The sequence below is a fragment of the Schistocerca gregaria genome, chromosome 3 (genome assembly GCF_023897955.1).
Source record: "Schistocerca gregaria isolate iqSchGreg1 chromosome 3, iqSchGreg1.2, whole genome shotgun sequence".
NCBI lineage: Eukaryota > Metazoa > Arthropoda > Insecta > Orthoptera > Acrididae > Schistocerca > Schistocerca gregaria.
In genome coordinates, this window is record NC_064922.1 from 819,878,165 (window position 1) to 819,902,512 (window position 24,348).

Here is a 24,348-nt window from a genome sequence, read left to right on the forward strand (position 1 = left end):
TGACAGAAAAATCCACACTCGTCTCCAGTACCAGGCTTGCCGTTGTGTCCATGCCGGAGTGGACATGGGCCCCAAGGATAGATGCATACTTGGGTTGATCCAGTGTGCCTTCCAGAATTAACATCCCCCACAAGACAGCTGAAGTTATCGATTCTACAAGATGGTTGGGGGAATCAGTACATCAGGCGTGGAGTGACGATGGCTAAGAATGCATCCTTCAACACAGGATTACAGTGGTGGTAAATAACGACACAGGACTGAGAAACATACTGCTGTGTGGAAGTGAAACAGTGATCGTAGAGGAGAACCGAGAAAAATAATCGAAATTACAACCATAAATGTGATGCTGTAGAATAAAGTTAAAAAATAAATGGGCAGATATAGTGCAAAGTAAAGGAAGAATCAGCAAGGAAAGAGACATATAATACTCTTACTGGAAGACAGATTAATGCAAAATATGCTATGGGATACAGTTTACTTTATTGTCGAAGGGGTAATAGGACATATAGTAGGGCCAGACAAACGAATGCTACATATAGTAGATATGTTGAAGTAGAACAATGAACACACGAGAGGACGAGATGGACAATGCTAAGAAACTAATCAAAATAAAAATTTCGTTGTGCTTTCACTTCGGGTAAGACATTATGAATAAATGTCCATTATTAAACTCGTTCTGCTGGGTTAACACCTCATTTAGAGAAAAATAATTAACGTACAAAATGAAGTCATTAGAATTATGTGTGGGGTTCACACACGTACGTCTTGCAGGGATGTCTTCAAGCAGCCTGGGATTTCAACCATAGCCTCATAGTATAATTACTCAATTATGAAATTTGTTAACAGCTTTTTGAGTTTTTTGTTTGGGGGGGGGGAGGAGGGGGGGACGGAGATAATCACGATTGTAATACCAGAAGAAGAAACGATTTTCATTACCCTTTAACGAAACTAACTTTTGTACAGAAAGGGTCGAAATATATGTCTCTAAGACTCTTTGCAAACTACACTGGAGATAAAATGTCTAACAAGTAGCAAAAACGTTTTCAAATGTACATTTAAGATGTACCACAGAGGAATTTTTTAAAAGAAGTAATGATTTTTTGACAGAAAAAACCTGCAAAGGGCCATCTTTTTTGACACGAAAAACGTCTATTCGCTAGTCAGTCGAACTTCTTTGTGCAACAAAATACCGGCAGATTTGATTCCCTGATAAGTACGAGGTAAATAATGTGTAAAGAATGGTAAAAACCCCAACGGACAGATCGTGCCACAGTATTTCTTTTGACAATGACGTCATCGTACCAGAGCAGGAGCAGGCGCGTGATCGTTGTAAATTAGTTTTGTGCAAAGTTATACACTGATGTAGCGAGGAAACGCTTTTAGTTAGGACATTGATTTGGGTTAATGTTGAAGGATTTGCGGAGCATTTCTAGGTCCCAAAGTAAGATGATAAAAATATTCGCCTCAACATAAGTGAAAACTGGTATTAAATATAAAATTACAAATCAGTGAACGATGTCGCCTTATATGGCTCATAAATGTACTAGTAATTATATAAAACGCAAGTCAGAGGAAACCTCGCGTCGAAAGAGATACAAAAAGCCTAAAGAAGGCCAGTGACTAGTGAATGCGTCGAAAAGCAAACGAAAAAACGGCGCAAAGAAATTATGTAGCTGACTCATCAAGTATAAGGCGGCAGCAAGAGTTCTAACTTACAGACGTTATCCTACAGTATGTAACTGTTGGATTAAAGAGATTGTTAATTAAATTATATATTAATACGAAATACTAGCAATGATTTTATTCCGACGTCTTCACAAAATGTCTACGGCGAGGACCCAAACTGGACATACATATCTAAAAAAAAAAAAACTGTATTTGTGTGTTCTATGATTGTTCTGTTGACACATCTCATCTCGTAATGTTTATCGTTTATATGATCTATGGGAAAAAGTAACTAACCAATCTCATTACGGTGACGAACATTAAACTGTACCTGCAAATCCTGGTGATGGTGCTAAGCTGTCCGGAGAGAGTGATACAATGTCGCCCTATTCGGAGTCGCAATCGCAAGTTGACTGGAACCTCGTGTCCTGTTCGGCGTACTTTTGTTTAGCAGCCCACGCGTGCGAACTGCTCGGCGCTGATTTGAAGGCGCTCGCTAAGAGGCTTTAAATTCCATCAAGGCGCGAGCCTGTTAGGGACTGGCTGCAAAATCTCGACGGCGTGGAAGAATACCACACAATACAATACCCACTTGTGCAACGCCTGCCGCCAAACAAGTAGCCATTTCACTGTCGCGTCTTGCTTTCTTCTCCATAATGCTAAGTGCACGGGACGGTGAGTCAGTCTTCCACTAAACACATTCTAACGATGTGGAGACACTGGACTAATAACCGACAGGTTCAAATCCGTGCTCAGTCATTCTGATTTGGTTCCCCAAATCGTTTTAGACAAATGTCTGGACTGCTTCTTAAACAACGTTCTAGCTTCCACAATGAATTTCCCACTCAGCCGCGGAGTGTGCGCTGGTATGAAACTTCCTGGCACATCAAACGTGTTTGCCAGTCAGAGACACGAACCTGGCGGAAGTAAAGCTGTGAAGGTGGGTCGCGAGTTGTGCTTGGATAGCTCAGCTGGTAGAGCACTAGCCCGTGGAAGGCAAAGGCACCAGGCTCGTCTATTGGTACGGACGCCAGGAAGTTTCAACGCTCTAGCTGATTTTCTACTTCATCTAGCATAATGCGAAGATGTCTTGAGTGACTTGGCCAGAGCGATGTGGGAAACTGTAATTGCTTTTGGGAGGTGCAGATTTCAAACCCTCTCCAACCAAACCGATTTAGGTAACCTGTGGTTTTCTTAAATCAGTTAAAGCGAATACTGGAGTGGCTCCTTCAGAGAGAAGACGGTCACCTTCCTTCCCCATACCTGTCCACTCAGAGCTAACGCTCCGTCGCTAATCATTTTGTTTTTCTCACCACCTGGAACGATTAACGTTATTTTTCTATAATGACTTTGACGTATACGGAATATGAGTTTGGAGAGAGAGGAAGAGATTAGTGTTCGACGTTCCGTCGACAACGAGGTCATTACAGACGGAGCACAGACTCGGATTAGGGAAGGATGCATAAGGAAAACGGCCTTATCCTTTCGAAGGAACCATGTCGGCATTTGCCACAAGCGAAATCGCAGGAAATCTAAATCAGGATGTCGGGACGCGGGTTTGAACCGTCGTTTCCCCTGAATGCGAGTCCAGTGTGCTAACCATTGCGCTACCCCGCTGGGTAAAAATGGGCTTGGATCTTTCCCTCTTCTTCTCTGAAAGCTTTGCAAGTTCAAAGAAAAAAGAAGAAAGATTAAGAAAAATTAGGTGTTAATATTCTGAAAACGACGTGATCTTTACCGACGGCTTGGACAATGGCGTGAAAGGAGGTAAGTCGTGGCCTTTTCAAAGGAACCATATGTAAGGTATGTATGTAGAACTGTAAACGGATCCTAGCCAAGCCTCGACATACGTTACGTACCAAGAATAATGGACTGCGCAGTTTCTGGTTCAGCCATCTCACAAGGACAGTTATAAATTTCAAATTATTTACAGGGTCGCCACCAGCCCAAGCCCTTCCTAACAACTGAGAAAAGACCGAACTGGGAATTATCAGTTTAATTAAATTAAGAATTTAATTATAAGAATACAATTTTTTAAAGAAATTATCGAGATGAACAGCATTGTATTTCGTATATCAATGAGAAAGATAAAGGACGCAGAGTTTATCTTTTTCGTAGCACATTTATTTCATTACTGAATTTGATGCACGTCCTATGAATACGTATGACTTGTGCCTGAATAAAAAAGTTTAACTAAGTAATTAGCAAAAAATTGTAGAATCGCGCAATTAAAAAGGAAAACCACACAAAAGGGAAGTGGAACACAATAATTCAATCATTCCATCTACATACCCACGACTGTCCGAAAGGAACAAAGTAACCTCCACACTTTTAATTTCAACCACTATCATTGCCGATTTTTAACAAAATAATTTCGCCTAAAGAGGTTTAGGGAAACTACGGAAAACATGAACTTTGGTGCGTGGAATAAGATTTGAACCTCATTCCTCCAGTGTCTTAATTGCTGCACCAGCCAGCTCACGCGGTATTGTACATGGTATTTCAAAGTCTTTGCACCAAACGTCTAGGGATAATAGACCAAGTCGCGGCGAACAACTTGAGTTTGAGACAAATTGTTCACCGACGGCTCACAACTACGTTTGAGTCGTGGGACGACAAAATTTTACCCGACTAACAAGGTCTAGTAACCATGTGTGCTGCATACTACCGACCCCAGGAAGTTGATACAGTCATTTTCAACAAAAAAAGCTCGAAGAATAGCTACCTCTAAGCAGAGAAAAGGATGTGCATGACAAGCTACGGCTCTGTCGACCCTGCACAGCTGTCATCCCTCGCAATGAAGATCGTTTTGATCAAGTCATCCGTGCTAATCGGCGGACAAACACAAGAGTATTGTGTGGTAAGTTGAATGCCGGCTATCATACCTTGGAAGCAACGTTGGAACATCTTGGTTATAGAAGAACAAAAAACTCGTCGAATGGAAATTTATCGGGACCTGCTGGACCAATATGAAGCGGATGGTGACAATTTTCTGAGTAGCATCGTCACCGGACGTGAGACATGGTGTCACCTCTACGAGCTGGAATACAAAAGACAGTCCTCAGGAAAGCAACATGCGAATTCTGCGTCAAAGAAGAAATGCAAGACATAGCCGTCTTCACCAAAGTGATGTGCACAATCTTCTAGAATAGACAGAGTGTGGTTCTTTTGGATGTCCCAGAGCCCGGAGAAACTGTCAATTCAGCACGCTACAAGACGACACTGACTAAGCTGAAAGCCCGAATTTCCAGGGTAAGACCGAAGAATAAGACCAACTTTCACTTGTAACCTGATAACACCAGACCCCACACAGTTTTGCGACCACGCAACTCACTGAAAAATTCGGCTGGACTGTCTTACAACATCCACCGTACAGTCCAGATTTAGTGCCCTCTGATTTCCATCTCTTTGGGCCTCTGAAAGATGGACTACAAGGCGAACATTATCAAGGCTCTTATGCTGTTGTCAAAGCTGTAAGGAAGTGGTTAGCCTCAGCTGGTTCCGATTTTTACAGGTGCGGCATGCAGGCTCTGGTTCACTGTTGTAAAAAGTGCATAACAAATGGCGGTGACTATGTGGAAAAATGACAGTTGTAGCTGAAATATTGCTGTTTAGCTGTGCTGCTATGATTTTTGTATCTCCTGTCGGAAAGACCATCGTATCATAGGCAAAACACACTGCACAATCTCGTCGCAGAGTGCCTACGGCCTGCCACCTCTCAGGGGCATAAACAATACGGAAGGACGTTTAGTATCGCTGAGAGGCGTCAGCGAACAATTTGTCTCTAACTGAAATTGTTCCCCCGATGTGGTTTATTACCCCTAGACGTTTGATGCAAAGACTGTAACGCCCTCCAAAAAAAGCCTATCTATGTCCTATTCAGCAGTAGAACTGGAGAAGAGATTTTGTTACGTTTCGTTTGACAAACGCTAAATATATTCTCAGAACGAATTTCCACTAGGTCGTGGACTGTGAATAAGTCTGAAAATTTCTGCCAGCTCAGAACTATGTGCTGTATGGGGACTCAAACCTGCGATCTTTGCCTTTTGCGAGCAAGTGCTCTAAAGATTGAACTATCCAAGCACAACTCACAACTCGCCCTTATAGCTTTACTCTCGCCAGTACCTCTTTACATCCTGCCTAACACCACAGACAGGCTACTGCATACCTCGCTGGTCTGGTTCCTCTGGAAGATACGTGTATTACAGAAACGGCTTAGCTACAATCTAGGGGATTCTTCCCTGAAAAAAAAATTATCTTTGCAGAGAAGTGTGTGCTGATTTGAAAGTTCCTGGTAGATCAGCCCTATAGGCTGTCGATGAGCTATTGTTCCGATACACCTGTCTTCTGGAGGTGCCAACCCTACAAGACATACAGCAGAACGTGTGTGAAGTTGGTAGGATGTAAAGAGATACTGGCGAAAGTAGACTCGTAAGGGCAAATTTTGATTCGTGCTTGAATAGCTCTTTCGGTGGGCACTTGCCCGCGAAAGGCAGAGGTCACCAGTTCGAGTACCGGTGCGGCACACAGTTTTAATCTGCAAGGAAGTTTCTCTAAATATATTCTTTGTAGAAACATACATCGGTGGTTGGGCTAGCCAACGTTATGAAAACCAGCTGATTCGTAACGAGCCACTGTTCTCTGTTTTTTCACTGCATCAAACTAAAAAGTTAACATCACTGATAACCTCTGGAAGTTTGACGGCAGACTTCGTATACACCACAAATATTGACAGCCACGAAACACTTACTACAGAGATTTCGTGAGTCCACTATGAAGGTGGTACACGTTTCACGACTCCGATACCAATCCAACTGCACACGCCCCATACTATTACAGAGCCTCCACCAGCTTGAACAGTCCCCTGCTGACATGCAAGGTCCATGGACTCATGAGATTGTCTGAATACCCGTACACTTCCATCCGCTCGAAACTCCTCCGACAATGCAACATGTTTCCAGTCATCAATAGTCTAATGTCGGTGTAGACGGGCCCAGGCGAGGCGTAAAGCTTTGTGTCATGCAGCCATCAAGGGTACATGAGTGGGTCTTCGGCTCCGAAAGCCGTATCGAAGATGTTTCGTTGAATGGTTGGTAGCATGAATTTTTTTGGTAGCCCATCACTGAAGTCTGCAGCAATTTGCGGAAGGGTTGCAAAATGGTTCAAATAACTCTGAGCACTACGGTTCTTAACATCTGAGATCATCAGTCCCCTAGAACGTAGAACTACTTAAACCTAACCAACCCAACGACATCACACACATCCATGCCCGAGGCAGGATTCGAACCTGCGACCGTAGCAGCAGCGCGGTTCCGGACTGAAGTGCCTAGAACCGCTCGGCTACAACGGCCAGCTTGGAAGGGTTGCACTTCTGTCACATTGAACGATTCTGTTCGGCCGTCGTTGGTCCCATTAATGCAGGATCTTTTTCTGGCCGCAGCGATGTCGGAGATTCGATGTTTTACCAGATTCCTGATATTCACGTTACACTCGTGAAAGGGTCGTACGGGGAAATCTCTACTTCATCGCTACCTCGAAGATGCTGTGTCCCATCGCTCGCACGCCGACTGTAATACCACGTACAAACTCACTTAAATCTTGATAACATGCCATTGTAGCAACAGTACGCGATCAAACAGCCGTTCCAGACACTTGCTGACATATAGGGGTTGTCGGCCGAAGCGCCGTATTCTGCATGTTTATACACTCCTGGAAATGGAAAAAAGAACACATTGACACCGGTGTGTCAGACCCACCATACTTGCTCCGGACACTGCGAGAGGGCTGTACAAGCAATGATCACACGCACGCACAGCGGACACACCAGGAACCGCGGTGTTGGCCGTCGAATGGCGCTAGCTGCGCAGCATTTGTGCACCGCCGCCGTCAGTGTCAGCCAGTTTGCCGTGGCATACGGAGCTCCATCGCAGTCTTTAACACTGGTAGCATGCCGCGACAGCGTGGACGTGAACCGTATGTGCAGTTGACGGACTTTGAGCGAGGGTGTATAGTGGGCATGCGGGAGGCCGGGTGGACGTACCGCCGAATTGCTCAACACGTGGGGCGTGAGGTCTCCACAGTACATCGATGTTGTCGCCAGTGGTCGGTGGAAGGTGCACGTGCCCGTCGACCTGGGACCGGACCGCAGCGACGCACGGATGCACGCCAAGACCGTAGGATCCTACGCAGTGCCGTAGGGGACCGCACCGCCACTTCCCAGCAAATTAGGGACACTGTTGCTCCTGGGGTATCGGCGAGGACCATTCGCAACCGTCTCCATGAAGCTGAGCTACGGTCCCACACACCGTTAGGCCGTCTTCCGCTCACGCTCCAACATCGTGCAGCCTGCCTCCAGTGGTGTCGCGACAGGCGTGAATGGAGGGACGAATGGAGACATGTCTTCAGCGATGAGAGTCGCTTCTGCCTTGGTGCCCATGATGGTCGTATGCGTGTTTGGCGCCGTGCAGGTGAGCGCCACAATCAGGACTGCATACGACCGAGGCACACAGGGCCAACACCCGGCATCATGATGTGGGGAGCAATCTCCTACACTGGCCGTACACCTCTGGTGATCGTCGTGGGGACACTGAATAGTGCACGGTACATCCAAACCGTCATCGAACCCATCGTTCTACCATTCCTAGACCGGCAAGGGAACTTGCTGTTCCAACAGGACAATGCACGTCCGCATGTATCCCGTGCCACCCAACGTGCTCTAGAAGGTGTAAGTCAACTACCCTGGCCAGCAAGATCTCCGGATCTGTCCCCCATTGAGCATGTTTGGGACTTGATGAAGCGTCGTCTCACGTGGTCTGCACGTCCAGCACGAACGCTGGTCCAACTGAGGCGCCAGGTGGAAATGGCATGGCAAACCGTTCCACAGGACTACATCCAGCATCTCTACGATCGTCTCCATGGGAGAATAGCAGCTTGCATTGCTGCGAAAGGTGGATACACACTGTACTAGTGCAGACATTGTGCATGCTCTGTTGCCGGTGTCTATGTGCCTGTGGTTCTGTCAGTGTGATCATGTGATGTATCTGACCCCAGGAATGTGTCAATAAAGTTTCCCCTTCCTGGCACAATGAATTCACGGTGTTCTTATTTCAATTTCCAGGAGTGTATATCTCTATATTTGAATACGCAGGCCTATACCAGTTTCTTTGGCACTTCAAACTGCGTACTGTCAAAATTACGGGCCAAATTTTCGTGCGGAGCCGATTGTTGGGGATCATATCTTGCAAGTGTGCTTTTTTTCTCCTTAAAATATGAGGTCAAGTTGTTGTTGTTGTTGTTGTTGTGGTCTTCAGACCTGAGACTGGTTTGAGGCAGCTCTCCATGCTACTCTATCCAGTGCAAGCTTCTTCATCTCCCTGTAACTACTGCAGCCTACATCCTTCTGAATCTGCTTAGTGTATTCATCTCTTTGTCTCTCTCTACGATTTTTACCCTCCACGCTGCCCTCCAGTACCAAATTGGTGATCCCTTAATGCCTCAGAACATGTCCTAAAAACCGATCCCTTCTTCTAGTTAAGTTGTGCCACAAACTCCTCTTCTCCCCAATTATATTCAATACCTCCTCATTAGTTATGTGATCTACCCATCTAATCTTCAGCATTCTTCTGTAGCACCACATTTAGAAAGCTTTATTTTCTTCTTGTCCAAACTATTTATCGTCCATGTTTCACTTCCATACATAACTGCACTCCATACAAATACTTTCGGAAACGACTTCCTGACACTTAAATCAATACTCGATGTTAACAAATTTCTCTTTTTCAGAAACGCTTTCCTTGCCATTGCCAGTCTACATTTTATATCCTCTCTACTTCGACCATCATCGGTTATTTTGTTCCCCAAATAGCAAAAACCCTTTACTACTTTAAGTGTCTCATTTCCTAATCTAATTCCCTCAGCATCACCCGATTTACTTCGACTATATTCCACTATACTCGTTTTGCTGTTGTTGATGTTCATCTTTTACCCTCCTTTCAAGACACTGTCCGTTTCGTTCAACTGCTCTTCCAAATCCTTTGCTGCCTTTGACAGTATTACAATGTCATCGGCAAACCTCAAAGTTTTTAATTCTTCTCCATGAATTTTAATACCTACTCCGAACTTTTCTTTTGTTTCCTTCACTGCTTGCTCAATATACAAATTGAATAACATCGGAGAGAGGCTACAACCCTGTCTCACTCCCTTCCCAACCACTGCTTCCCTTTCATGTCCCTCGACTCTTTATAACTGCCATCTGCTTTCTGTAGAAACTGTAAATACCCTTTCGCTCCCTGTATTTTACCCCTTCCACCTTCAGAATTTGAAAGAGAGTATTCCAGTCAACATTGTCAAAAGCTTTCTCTAAGTCTACAAATGCTAGAAACGTAGGTTTGCCTTTCCTTAATCTTTCTTCTAAGATGAGTCGTACGGTCAGTATTGCCTCACGTGTTCCAACATTTCTACGGAATCCAAACTGATCTTCCCCGAGGTCAGCTTCTACCAGTTTTTCCTTTCGTCTGTAAAGAATTCACGTTAGTATTTTGCAGCTTTGACTTATTAAACTGGTGATATTACTTCGCGAAATTGTGTCACAACTGACGTTTGATTGTACAAGACCGCAAGTTATAGGTACAGATGGTCAAGCACGTGTACGGCGGTATCCTTGAACACTCAGAATGTTCGCGCAAATTTACCCAACCGCCCGTCAATAAGGCTTGCACAAAGTGCTCGATTATGCATGCTCCTTTGCGTCGCTAAAAGGGGACGCCATGTGTTCTTTGTGCTACCTCAGCGGCGCGGCAGGTAGCATTAACGCCGGCGGCAGTGGTTTTTGCTCTGGTGGGACATGCAGATACACTTGGCGTGTCGCAAGAGCGGCAGCTACCTCGGACAGGGAGGGGATTCGCTTCTCGGTTACCACGCCTGCTCGCTTCCGTGGTTCTGTCGCAACCTTGCACACCTGACACCCAGCCTGTTGTCGCGTCTACCGGCTAGCCTCTGGAAGTGAGTGAGCCTGTAACACCAAAGCTCTAATACTCTTCTGATTTATTTTGCTTTTGTTTTATTTAATGTTACATCGTTGAGCTTCTGTAAATGTTGTTTGAGTGAATCGATAATACAAAACTGTATACTCCTTTCTTTGTAAAAACTTTGATGTCATGGTTTGATTCTATGCAATGTAGTATAGCTGTCATTTAAATTCTTTGTCCCAATTGGAGGGGGACAAAACTTACTGTATATATTTGGAATTTGTTTAAATAATTTTGTTTAGAACTACCTATATGTGCAAATGATATGTTTTGTATAAAATGATTGTTTGCTGTTATGTAAACTGCTGGCCTTCACTTAGGATTCTTAGTTATTCTGTATGGAAAAGGTAGTTTTACAGCCGAATGTGAAGAGATATATGTAGTTAACTGTTTCTATGAGCTTCACAATTGATAAAATGTTCCGGGATATTACGCCGAGGTCGAATGGATTTCACTTTAAAACCCGACGTTTCATCCCAATCTGCGGAGGACATTTTCAACAAAGCTACGATCCCCTTTGAAAATGTCCTCCGCAGATGGGGGCGAAACATCAGGTTTTAAAATGAAATCCATTCCATGATAGCCCGAAACATTTTATCAGTTCTGAAATTTCCAGGTATGAAAGTTTAAATCTATGAGTATTGCCCGAAACATTCTTATTTACTCATCCCACGGCGAGAGTAAAGCCACAAACAAAACGTCTGTCTATCATAAGACTACATTTCCCAAACTATCAAATCAGCACTATATTTTAGCACCATTTTGAAAACGGGTGTGTAAGTTTCGATATTAACATCTGATTTCAAACGTGGTCATATAAACACCGGCATCTGATTGCAAATACTGTAACTCTGTATTATTTTTTCCTGGGCTCTTATGTTAATGCTAATCTTGATTAAAGTATTTGCTCATAAAGTGACTTCATTATACGTTAATATCTACATCTACGTGATTTCTGTGCTATTCACGATAAAGCGCCTGGCAGACGGTTCAATGGCCACCCTCAACCTGTCTCTCTACCGTTCCACTCTCGAATGGCGCGCGGGAAAAATGAGAACTTAAATTTTTCTGTGCGAGCCCTGATATCTCTTATTTTATCGTGATGATCATTTGTCCCTATGTAGGTGGGTGCTAACAGAATGTTTTCGCAATCGGAGGAGAAAACTGGTGATTGAAATTTCATGAGAAGATCCCGTCGCATCGAAAAACGCCTTTGTTTTAATGATAGCCACTCCAATTCACGTATCATGTATGTGGCACTATCTCCCCTACTTCGCGATAATATAAAACGAGCTGCCCTTCTTTGTACTTTTTCTATGTCATCCGTCAGTCGCACCTGATGCGGATCCCATACTCCAGGATAGGGTGGACAAGCGTGGTGTGAGCAGATTCTTTAGTAGCCTGTTGCACCTTCTGAGTGTCCTGCCAATGAATCGCAATCTTTTGTTGGCTCTACCCAAAACATTATCTATAGACGAACAGAAATAAGACATCAGTTCACTTGAAGCTTGTTCTTGCAATAATTCATTTATTTATTTCCTTTATTTTGAGTTGTCATGTTAACGTCAACCTTATGAAAATACTTGCACGTATATCGACTATAATACATGCAAACAAAAACAAATAACATCTCTGAGTGAAGTACGCATGTGTCATATAATTTTGTCACGATCTTTGCAACAAGCAATAGTTGTATAGCACCTGCTGGATGCTGGCAAAGTTTCGCTATCACAGTGTAAATGCGTACAGATTATGTAAAAGTGTGTAAAGCGATGTACTGACTGGCCATCAAAATGGAAGCAGACGGATGTACACTAACAGAAAAAGCTGCCCATGCTGTCTCAGTAGGTACAAAACTAAAATTTTGCATCCATATCGACGGATAAACAATACTCATGGAGATACAGTAAAGCATGTTCCATCTTCCTGTCACAGAGCCAGCACCCATCATTATGCTATAAATAGTGATGCAACTTCCAGAAAACCATGTGAAAACAGGTTCATGTAATAACGAATAACTATTCAAACAAGGCACTTGTTGCAGTTTTATGTATTTACAAGCAGCTAAGAGACTTCATACTTCATTAAGACACTCGACAAGATCACTAGCGGTAAGTGAAGAATCTACAGATCTTGATGGTATGGATCATACTAGCTGCTTCATATTACTGCCACCTTTAGCTCGCAAGGAACACAGTGTCTAGTGTCTCTACCTCTAGGAAAATGTAAGTAACAAAACACGGAGTTAATGACCGCTGAAAAGCTATTTGTAACTGAATATGAGTTTTAAATCATCTTATGTACTGATGTGTTAAACGCGTTAAACACAGTGTTATCTCCATAATGAATTTTCAGTCTGTAGCGGAGTGCACGTTGATTTTAAACTTCCTGACAGATTGGAAATGTATGCCCGACCACAATTTGAACCTAGGACTTTTGCTTTACGCGAGCATGTGCTCCACCGACTTTTTTCTTTTAAGCGACTGCGCTATCCAAGCATGACTAACAATCTACCTTAACCTCCACAGAAGCTGGAGACTACAGTCAACATGGGTTTAGAAAATCGTTCCTGTGAAACACAAATAGCTCTTTATTCACATGAAGCGTTGAGTGCTATTGACGAGGGATTTCAGATCGATTCCGTATTTCTGGATTTCCGGAAGGCTTTTGACATAATACCACACAAGCGGCTCATAGTGAAATTGCGTTCTTATGGAATATCGTCCCAGTTATGTGACTGGATTTGTGATTTCATATCAGAGAGGTCACAGTTCGTAGTAACTGATGGAAAGTCGTCGAGTAAAACAAAAGTGAACTCCGGCGTTCCCCAAGGTAGTGTTATAGGCCCTGCGTTTTATTGGAAGGGCACTTAGAAAACGTAACAGACCTACTATGCTTGTCCGTCCTCTTTTAAAATACAGCTGCGCGGTGTGGGATCCCTACCAGATAGGACTGACGGAGTACATCGAAAAAGTTCAAAGAAAGGCAGCACGTTTTGTATTATCGCGAAATATGGGAGAGAATGTCACAGAAATGATACAGGATTTGGACTGGACATCATTAAAAGAAAGGCGTTTTGCGGCAGAATCTTCTCACGAAATTCCAATCACCAACATTCTCCTCTGAAACCGAAAATATTTTGTTGACATCGACCTACATAGGTAGGAATGATCACCACAATAAAATGATGGAAACCAGAGCTCGTACGGGATGATATAGGTGTTCATTCTTTCCGCGCGCTGTACGAGATTGGAATAATAGAGAATTGTTAAGGTGGTTCGATGAACCGTCTGCCAGGCACTTAAATGTGATTTGTAGAATATCCATGTAGATGTAGATTAAATAAGCGAGATTCATCCTTCGCCGAACATCGCTTAAACTTAAACCACAAATACGTAATAGATGTGGAATTCTGACACTCTGTTATGGTTGCAAAGCTCATTTAGTTAGAAATATTAGAAACTAAGAAACAGATCCGTGTATCACCACGAATGAGCAAACTCGGCCTTGGTGCCTTCATACGCGAGTAGATAATGACAAAGAATTCCCATTCCTGCGCATAACTCTACTCCAATGTATGTTTAATCATAGCTATTGTAAATGCTGACTTAATGAATGTTTTAAACCCACAATTCTCTACCAGTGCCAAAATTGTCAACCGAGACTACTGTCACAGTTGAAGCCAAGAATCGGCAGAATAAGAAGATGACATTTCTGTTTTCGCTTGGTTCTCGTCTTTGGGATCAGTTTGTACGAGATAGTAGGCTTATAACCCGAAACGTAGATCGTACAGAAACAGTAATGTTTGTGAAACAAGGCTAAAAAGTGTTTCGTTTATTTGGTGCAGTATACAGTGTTTCATCCTCAGCCCAGAGCTGAATCAGTTACAATTACTAAAAGCTGTACTTCCGCCAGGACCTCATCTCTGGTATTGGAGGAAGTAAAGCTGTTAGCGCAACAGGTCTACCAAACGGACTGCGTAACTACACTTGCCCGTCCTCTACTAGGTAGAACATTACTGGGCGGTGTGACGTGCTTCTCAGTTAGGATTGATGGAGGGCATAGAAAAAATTCAAAGAACGGCGGCTCGTTTCGTATTGTAGCGAAACAGGCAAGGAAGAGTCAAGGATATGATACGCGAATTGGAGTGGCAATCACTAAAACGAAGGCGTTCTTCTTTGCGGAGAGATATTTTCGCGAAATTTCAGTCATCAACGCTCTCCTCCGAATGCTAAAATATTTTGGTGACATCCACCTACACTGAGAGAAATGTTCACTGTATCAAAATCGGAGAAATCAGAGATCGCACGGAAGATTTAAGTGTACATTTTTCCCGCGCACTACTTAACGATAGAGAAATAGTGTCAGAAGTGGTTCTATTAATTCTGCGAGGCACTAAGTGTGAGTTACAGAATATCATGTAGATGTAGATGCAGATGTAAACGTAGGGTGGGTATGAGGAACGTTCAATAAGTAATGCTGTACTTTTTTTTTTCGAGCAAATTAGTTTTATTCAGGATTACAATACAACACATTATTCCCCACACTTTGGGCTACAAAACCGTGATTTTCAACATAAACTCCGTTCAATGCGGACGGCCTTATGCCACCTTACTGGGAGGGACTGTATGCCTGCATCGTACCACCCTACTCGGTCGACGTCTTACTGTATCAGTAACCTCCACGTCAACCACGTACTGCTTCCTGCGGCCTGCATCCTTCATTGGGCCAAACAGATGGAAGCCCTTCAGGGCCTTCCGTTAGGCGGCGAGCAATTCAGCGGGCACACAAGTTTTGAATACCCGAACTAGTGGATAAGTGAGTCACCACTACCAACAGAGACGTCCATTTGAACAGCGAGGTGTTTGATTGTGATCCGTCAATCACATCGAATGAGAGTGTCCGCACGTTCCAACATTTCAGGAGTTACAGATGTATGCAGCACGGCGGCACGCGGGAGATCTGACATATTTGCGCGACCTTGTTGCGATGATGGTAGACGCCACGCCCAACGACTCACCGTGCTTCTGTTCACTGCCAGGTCTCCGTAGACATTCTGCAAGCGCCCATGGATAGCTGCGATGCTCTGGCTTTCCACCAAAAGAATCTCAGTGACAGCTCTCTGCTTTGAACGCACCTCCGTTGCAGGCACCATGTCGAAGGCTACGTGCAGTGCCGCCACCTACCCAAACTTCATGAAACTATAGGAGTGAAGCGGGAATATTCTTCGAAGTCCCATAATAAATTCCGCTATTTTCAACCGAAACTGGCTGAGGGAAAAGTTGTTTTGCGTTACTTATTTAACGTCCCTTGTGTCCCGGACGGCGCAGTCTTCACAATTTGATATTTCTTCCATGCCTTCACGGTAACGAAGTTTTATTGCTAAGCTACAACTAATGGCCATTAAAATTGATACACCAAGAAGAAATGCAGATGATAAACGGGTATTCATTGGACAAACATATTATGCTAGGACTGACATGTGATTACATTTTCACCCAATTTGGGTGCATAGATCCTAAGAAATCAGTACCCGGAACAACCACAATTGGCCGTAATAACAGCCTTGATACGCCTGGGCATTGAGTCAAACAGAGCTTGGATGACGTGTACAGGTACAGATGCCCATGCAGCTTCAACACGATACCGCAGTTCATCAAGTGTAGTGTCTGGCGTATTGTAACGAGCCACCTTACTCGGCCACCATTGAGCAGACGTATTCAATTGGAGAGAGATTTGGAGAATGTGCTGGCCAGGGCAGCAGTCGAACATTTTCTGTATCCAGAAAGGCCCGTACAGGACCTGCGAAATGCGGTCGTGCATTATCCTGTTGAAATGTAGGGATTCGCAAGGATCAAATGAAGGGAAGAGCCACGGGTCATAACACATTTGAAATGTAACGTCCACTGTTCAAAGTGCCGTCAATGCGAACAAGAGGTCAACCGGGGCGTGTAACCAACGGCACTCCATACCATCACGCCGGGTGATACGCTTCCAATGTGCGTTCACCGCGATGTCGCCAAGCACGGATGCGACCATCATAATGCTGTAAACAGAACCTGGATTTATCCGAAAAAATTGTGTTTTGCCATTCGTGCACCCAGGTTCTTCGTTGAGTACACAAACGCAGGCGCTCCTGTCTGTAATGCTGCGTCAAGAGTAACCGCAACCATGGTCTCCAAGCCGATAGTCCATGTGGCTGCAAACATCGTAGAACTGTTCGTGCAGATGGTTGTTCTCTTGCAAACGTCCCCATCTTCTGACTCAGGGATCGGGACGTGGCTGCACGATCCGTTACAGCCAGGCAGATAAGATGCCTGTCGTCTCGACTGCTCGTGATGCGAGGCCGTTGGGATCCAGCACGGCGTTCCGTATTACCCTCCTGAACCCACCTATTTCATATTCTGCTAATAGTCATTGGATCTCGACCAAAGCGAGCAGCAATGTCGCGATACGATAAACCGTAATCGCGATAGGCTACAATCCGACCTTTATCAAAGTCGGAAACGTGATGGTACGCATTTCTCCTCCTTACACGAGTCATCACAACAACGTTTCACCAGGCAACGCCGGTCAACTGCTGTACGTGTATGAGAAAGCGGTTGGGAAATTTCCTCATGTCAGCACGTTGTAGGTGTCGCCACCGGCGCCAACCTTGTGTGAATGCTCTGAAAAGCTAATCATTTGCATGTCACAGCATCTTCTTCCTGTCTGTTATATTTCGCGTCTGTAGCACGTCATCTTTGTGGCGTAGCAATTTTAATGGCCAGTAGTGTACATAGTTTAACACATTCCGTAGGTATCTGCATATGTAAAACTAGGCCATTTATCTACTACAGCCTCAATCTTTGCGAACGATCTGTGTGCATCAACTACCAAAAATCTGTCGACTCAGCTTTTGCGGTGTTGGGTCGAGGTGGCGCCTCCGGCAGAGGTTTTGGACGGGAAGGGGAAGTGCTGGGACAGCGCGTGTTGTGCAGGGTGACAGGTCGGGACGCCGCCCACGGGCTGATGTAACCGGCGCGGCGCCGAGGCAATTGGATGCAGAGGCGAGAAGTGTCGCGCGCATTATGTAGCCTGCAAACTACAAACACACCGCCAGTGCCAGCCTCGCACCCATTCTTCCCAGCGCCATACATAACTCGGCTGTCCCGTAATAGGTCCAATGAACACCTGAATAGTGATGGCTCGCTGACAACATGTCTGCCATGTTCTTTTTGTTTGTAACAGTATGTTTCTCACGTCTAGGGTGCTACGAAAGTGTGTCACTTGCCTCTTCGGAATTCGAACATGAAGAACGCGTCTGCAGCTAAGAGTAGCTGTTTTTGTTCATAAGAAGACTCAAACCAGAGTAAGAGAGAAACTGAGGGCCATATTTAAGGAAACACGTACAGTTTTTACACGGTGTCTTTGCGTTTCCCGCCATTTTAGCACAACAGACAGCACTAAAAATGGCGCATTCTGGAGGGATCTTTAATGCAGTACATCACTGAAACTGAATATTTCCGTAATACCCAAGTATAAATACGAAAACCATCAAATATAGAAAGTTCGCTTCGCAAACACTGAAACCAACGTGAAGGCTACCGGGTTTGCTTCTGTCAGGCAATCACAGCATATGCCACGTGCCTGAGACTGTGTTGTACTCGAGGCAATTAAATTAATAACCTTAATTGTCACAAATATTTGACTGTTTCTTCTGAATGTGTCAGGACCTACAAAGTTGTTGTTACGTTGGGACCTAATGGCATAGCTTAAATTGCGGCAAGGAAAACCAGTCAGATTTTTGTGACAACCATGATCATTAATTTAACTGCTGTTCACTTCACGCTCTGCTATTCGGCCCTAACCTGACTACAACTTCGTAATTCGAGATATATTCGGAAAAACAGCCAAATATTTGTGACGACAAATACGATTAATTAAATTTAAGTTGTGCTGTTTGGTCATAACGTAACTAAAACTTCAGTCATGTGTCCTGTACATCGACTGGCTGATGAGATCACATGTCCTCTGCTGTGAACGATTGACGGAAGCAAACTGAGATCCCACCATGTTGATTTTAGTTTTGACAACGCTAACTCGCTGTATTTGGTGCTTCTCGTATTTATACTCACGTATTTCGTAAATATGTAGTTTGATTGATATCGTGTATTATACCAGGGACCAAGAAACTACAGAGAGGCTTCGTCCCGCCACCGTAACATTCAGTGGTTCACAACGCCACAACAGACTACAGTAGTCCATTCACCCACGCCGAACCCCGGGTTACTGTGCGCGGTTCGCCCCCCCCCCCCCCCCCTCCGAGATCGTCTCAAGCCAGACGAGTGTAATAACCCCAAACGTTCGTGTGGTAGAGTAATGATGGTGTACGCGTACGTGGAGGGTGTTTGTGCAGCAATCGCCAACATAATGTAACTGAGGCGGAATAAGGGGATACAGCCCGCATTCGCTTAGGCAGATGGAAAGCCGCCTTAAAGACCATCCACAGGCTGACCGGCACACCGAACCTCAACACTAATCCGCCGGGCGGATTCGCGCCGGGGACCGGCACGCCTTGACATTCGGGAAGCAGCGTATTCGACCGCGCGGCTAGCCGGGCGGGCTTGCAGTGATATACTGCATTAAAGATCTCTCCAAAATGCGTCATTTCTAATACGGTCTATTCTGCTAAACTGGGGGGAAATGCAACGTCTGCGTATAAAACCATTAACACAGGAAAATAGAAAATTTATATTCTGGTCGATTGAAGCTGTTTTCCAGACTGGGACTAGAATCCAGACCCTTGACTTTCTTGAAAAAAATTAAAAAATTAGGAGAAATGTATTGGTGAAAGTCAAGCTGTGAGGGAGGCTTCTGGATCATGTATGGAAATGTCAGCCAGTAAGGGAGTTTCCTGCAAAAGGTGACAGGTACGTAGGCATCCTGTCTGATGACCTGCATACATTCATGTCCATTGTGCATTCTGACTGACTTGGGCAACTCCAGCAGGACAATGCGACCCCCCCCCCCCCCTCCACGTCCAGTATTGCTACAGAGTGGCGCCAGGAACACTCTTCTGCATTTAAAACTTCCGCTGGCCACCAAACTCCCCAGACTTGAACATTATTGAGCACATCTGGGTTACCTTGCAACGTGCTCTCCAGAAGAGATCTCCACCGCCTCGTAATCTTACGGATTTGTGGGCAGCCGTGCAGGTTTCATTGTGACTGTTCACTCCAGCACTACTTCAGACATTAGTCGAGTTTATGCCACGTCGTGCTGTGGCAATTCTGCGTGCTCGCAGGGGCTCTACACGATATTAGGCAGGTGTACCAGTTTCTTTGGCTCTTCAGTGTATTATCCTTAATTGTCTGGATGGAGGAACAGAGCTTTTGAAGTCTAGAGTTTAAGCTTGTTAAACTCCCCATTACTGGAACGTGGTGAGAATGGGCAGGTGGAAGATTTAGGCGTTGGTTGGCCGAGGAGTGGATTTTCTGGACGTTTCCCTGAATTCCCCAAAGGACGGTAGAGCTGTGTGAGAAGTCCGCTGCAGGTAGCGGTGCTCCCAAGCCGGGGTACAGCAAAGGTCCTTTTCAGAGCTGTGTGAACTACGAGTGTTCCCTGGGGGTAGCCAGAAATGCTCACAGAGTTTCCTAGAAGCACATGCAGATAATGAGTCACTGCTATTTTTTTACCGTACACAGCATGGGAAACAAATTGCGTGAGAGCCCGTTCAGCGCCAACTTCCATCTTGTTTACGGAAACACAAAAAGTGCTCGTGGCGAAAGTTCTGCGGACTTCTCGAGCATTTTAGAAGGTGCGTTAAAATTCTGGATTTGGTTTGATTAATTTTGTTTTAGGGCGCAAAAATAACTAGGGTGATACGCGCCCATGTCAGAACCGTAGAACAGGAAGACAAAAGAAGGACTTAAGAAACGACTACACATTAAGCCCAATCGACGGGAGGAAAGACAGCTGAAACAGGACTTGCAGAAAGGTCCATAAAATACGCCATAGAGTAACGGAGGTCCTGTACTAAGGATTAAATGTCCTTCGCCATATTGCTAAGATGGATAAAAAATAAAACGCGGTCGTCCGCGAGTCGTTCGCTAATAGGCCGATAAATAAGGTGGCTTGCATAAATGAGAACGTAGGTGATTAAAAAAAAAGGGTATTCCGTGATTAAACGGCGAACGTCAAAGGTTGAGGGCAAAGAGCACAAAGTGATGGGGGAGCACCACTTACCAAATGGCGATGGCTAAAATGACATTGCTCAATCCGCAACCTAGCTAAAATGAACCACCTCACGGTTAAAGGGCCGAGAGGAGGCCATCAAGCCGCTGGGAGATGCTTAATTCCCAGGAGCTTGTTCCCATGATAGGAGGACCAGTGGTGATGCCAAAGTGACACCACCTGGTGACACACGGCAACTCAGAGATCATCGGAGGGAACCGAAGAATTAGCGGGCCGAGGTGCGAGGACAGCAGTCTTGGCAGCAGTGTCAGCGGCCTTATTTCCCGTCGGACCGACGTGACCAGGAACCTACGTAAATATCACAGTGGCTCCGTCAAGAGTGAGCAAGTGACAGCTTTCCTGGATCCATTGCACTAAGGGATGGACGATGTACAGCACTTCTCGGTTGTCAGAATGACAAAACTCACGAATCCTCCTCTCTAATTGGTGGCGTTTAGGAGCAGGGTGCAAGGTGCACAGGAGTACAAATTTTGTGTTCACAGCTTGGGACTACACCGGTGAGGACGTTTCGCCGCGAAGATATGGAGGTGTCTGGCCCAGCCAGGCACTTCCTTCGCTGCTTTTCTGAGCGAGTGTCGCTTTTAGCACCTGGGCTGCTTTTACTCTGTGCAGCTCACTGTTTGAGAGTTTATTGCGCAAAGTGATTTTGGTTTTTTTATAGTAAAATTTTTTGTAGTGGGTACGTGAGTCGATATTCCGCAGCACTATTCCATCTGCGAGCTGTTCAGGCTTTGAAAAGTCCTCTGCTTGTTGTGTAGTAGTCTTCCATACAGCATCAGGTGCCTTCAGCATTTATACAAAACTTAAAAATAGTACAAAATAGACAGGAATTTTGTGTCACTACTGATTAATGTAATACTTCTTGTGGCTTCACGCTCATTAACTTTTATCCTCGACTTAGTGAACTGTCACTGTAATTTACTTTGATGCGAGAACCAGTTTTTAATTATTATAACGAATTTTTCTGTCCTTCAGCTATCTGATTAGGCGACCTTTCCGCTCTTAATAAATTTTGTCGCTTGGTTCTTTATGACTGACATGTTGTCTGACTGTGACGGTGTTTCTGAAAACAAGCAGGTGTCATGACGAGGAACATTTTTGAGTAATCAGGAAAGTTAATTGTTTCAGTTTCACTCATTTTGAAGCTCCTCTTTTCTTTCTTCCGTGCTTGCGATTTAAAAACTGTGTCGTTTTGGAAATCACCCTTATGCAAACACAATTAGTTTATTTTTTTATATTTAGCCAGACATGTTTCGACGTCTCCTGTGGGTCAAATTTTTATTACTGTTAAGTACAATATCACATTAGTAATAATTTAACTACTGTAGGCCTAAGAAATTCAATACTTGCAATTTGCTTCGTTTTGTTTGGACACTCACCTTAAAATTACATCGCTAACTGAACTGCATTATTATACATGCTGGGCCGAATGTTCTCGGACCTACAGTCTGAAACCGCCCGACCGCTACGGTCGCAGGTTCGAATCCTGCCTAAGGCATGGATGTGTGTGATGTCCTTAGGTTAGTTAGGTTTAAGTAGCTCCAAGTTCTAGGGGACTGATGACCTCAGAAGTTAACTCCCATAGCGCTCAGAGCCATTTATCCATACTGTCAAAAAATCGAAGATAACGAGCACTAAAATCGATGTATAATAATGCAGCTCAGTTAGCGATGGAATTTTAAGGTGAGTGTCCAAACAAAACGAAGCAAATTGCAAATATTGCATTTCTTAGCCACACAGCAGTTCAATTACTACAAATGTGATATTGTACTTTACAGTAACAAAAATTTGACCCACAGAAGATGACACATTGATGTCGTAACATGTCTGGGGGTATATAAAACTAAACTAATTGTGTTTGCATAAGGCTGATTTCCAAAACCACCCGGTTTTCAGTTTCCCTATTTATGAATTTTCTGATATGAAACTCCCTAGCAGATTAAAACTGTGTGCCCGACCGAGACTCGAACTCGGGACCTTTGCCTTTCGCGGGCAAGTGCTCTACCATCTTTTTTTTTTTTAAATTCTTTATTGATCTCATTTTGTTCTATTTTGTTCGTTGTATACGATCGGCGCGGACGTCTCATGACACCCGTTCAGGTTGTTCGCTAAACCGTTCACTCAGCTTTTTTATTACAGAGGGTAGCTAAGCCCTCTGACCGAACACGCTGAGATACCGTGCCGGCTGGAATTCTGTATCATTTCTGTGACACTTTCTCAGAACCATCCCGGCATTTGCCTGAAACGATTTAGGGAAGTCACGGAAAACCTAAATCAGGACGGCTGGAGACGGAATTGAACCGTCGTCCTCCCGAATGCGACCATCTGAGCTACCGAAGCACGACTCACGCCCGGTACTCACAGCTTTACTTCTGCCAGTATCCGTCTCCTACCTTCCAAATTTTACAGAAGCTCTCCTGCGAACCATGCAGAACTAGCACTCCTGAAAGAAAGGATATTGCGTAGACATGGCTTAGCCACAGCCTGGGGGATGTTTCCAGAATGAGATTTTCACTCCGCTGCAGAGTGAAAATCTCATTCTGGAATTTTCTGATAGTTTGACTCTTTGTAATTAAACTCCACCTGCATGGGATCTAACTAGCGTAAGAGTATACTGTTGCCAAAGTCATTCTGTTGTTTTGTGGAACTACAAGATGTAGAAGAGTTTGTACAGTTAATCGTGTTTTGCATTCGCAAGTATGACAGACAGCTTGCACTCATTACTGCCGATCACCAGTCGACTCACACGAGACACAACGAACAACAAGCACATGCGACACATTCACAGTGAAAATAAATTATCGAAACGCGTTGTGCTAAGCATGAAAAAATACGTAACTGTTTTAGAGTTACATTACATGAATCATGCACGACACCGTCGCAGACTTAGCATATCGTCGAGGTACCACTGTGTTGTAAGGGTGCCGCGGTTGATAACCAACGATCCGCTGCAATGAAATGAAATTGCACGCCACACCATCACTCCTGGTTGTCGGGCAGTATGGCGGGTGACACTTAGGTTCGTATCCGACCGTTGTCCGGGGCGTCTTCAAACGCATCTTCGGCCTGGAATCTCATTGACTGGAGTGGAACTATCTTCATTGGTGAATCCCACTTCGAATGGAGCTCCGATGGCTAACGAAGACGTGACTGGAGAGGCCCCAGTCAGCCATACGGCCCGACAACCAAGTGTGATGGTGTGTGGTGCCATCTCATTTCACATTAGGACCCCTTTCGTTGTCATCCGTGCCATGCTTACATCACAGCGGTACGTCGACGTTATTCTGATGATGTCAGACATAGGAGATATAAATATAAAAAACTGGCATATTTTGATTATTTTCACACCATTATGTCATATGGTATCATGTTTTGGGATAACTCCACAAACAGAAAAAAAATTTTAGAGTACAGAAGTGTA

The 24,348-nt window shown here is 44.5% G+C and overlaps 1 protein-coding gene across 2 annotated transcripts in view; it reads right to left on the reverse strand.

Moving 5' to 3' along the window:
- The window catches only part of LOC126354527 (homeodomain-only protein-like), a 348,066-nt gene that overhangs the window by 48,115 nt on the left and 275,603 nt on the right, over positions 1–24,348 (reverse strand). Inside the window, exon 1 of one of the 2 annotated variants that reach the window (XM_050004255.1) lies at positions 1,997–2,143. The exons of the other annotated variant lie outside the window; for it this stretch is intronic. The gene's annotated coding sequence lies outside the window, so the exon portion shown is untranslated. Of the gene's footprint in view, positions 1–1,996; positions 2,144–24,348 lie in introns of those variants that run through there. 2 annotated transcript variants of the gene reach the window in all.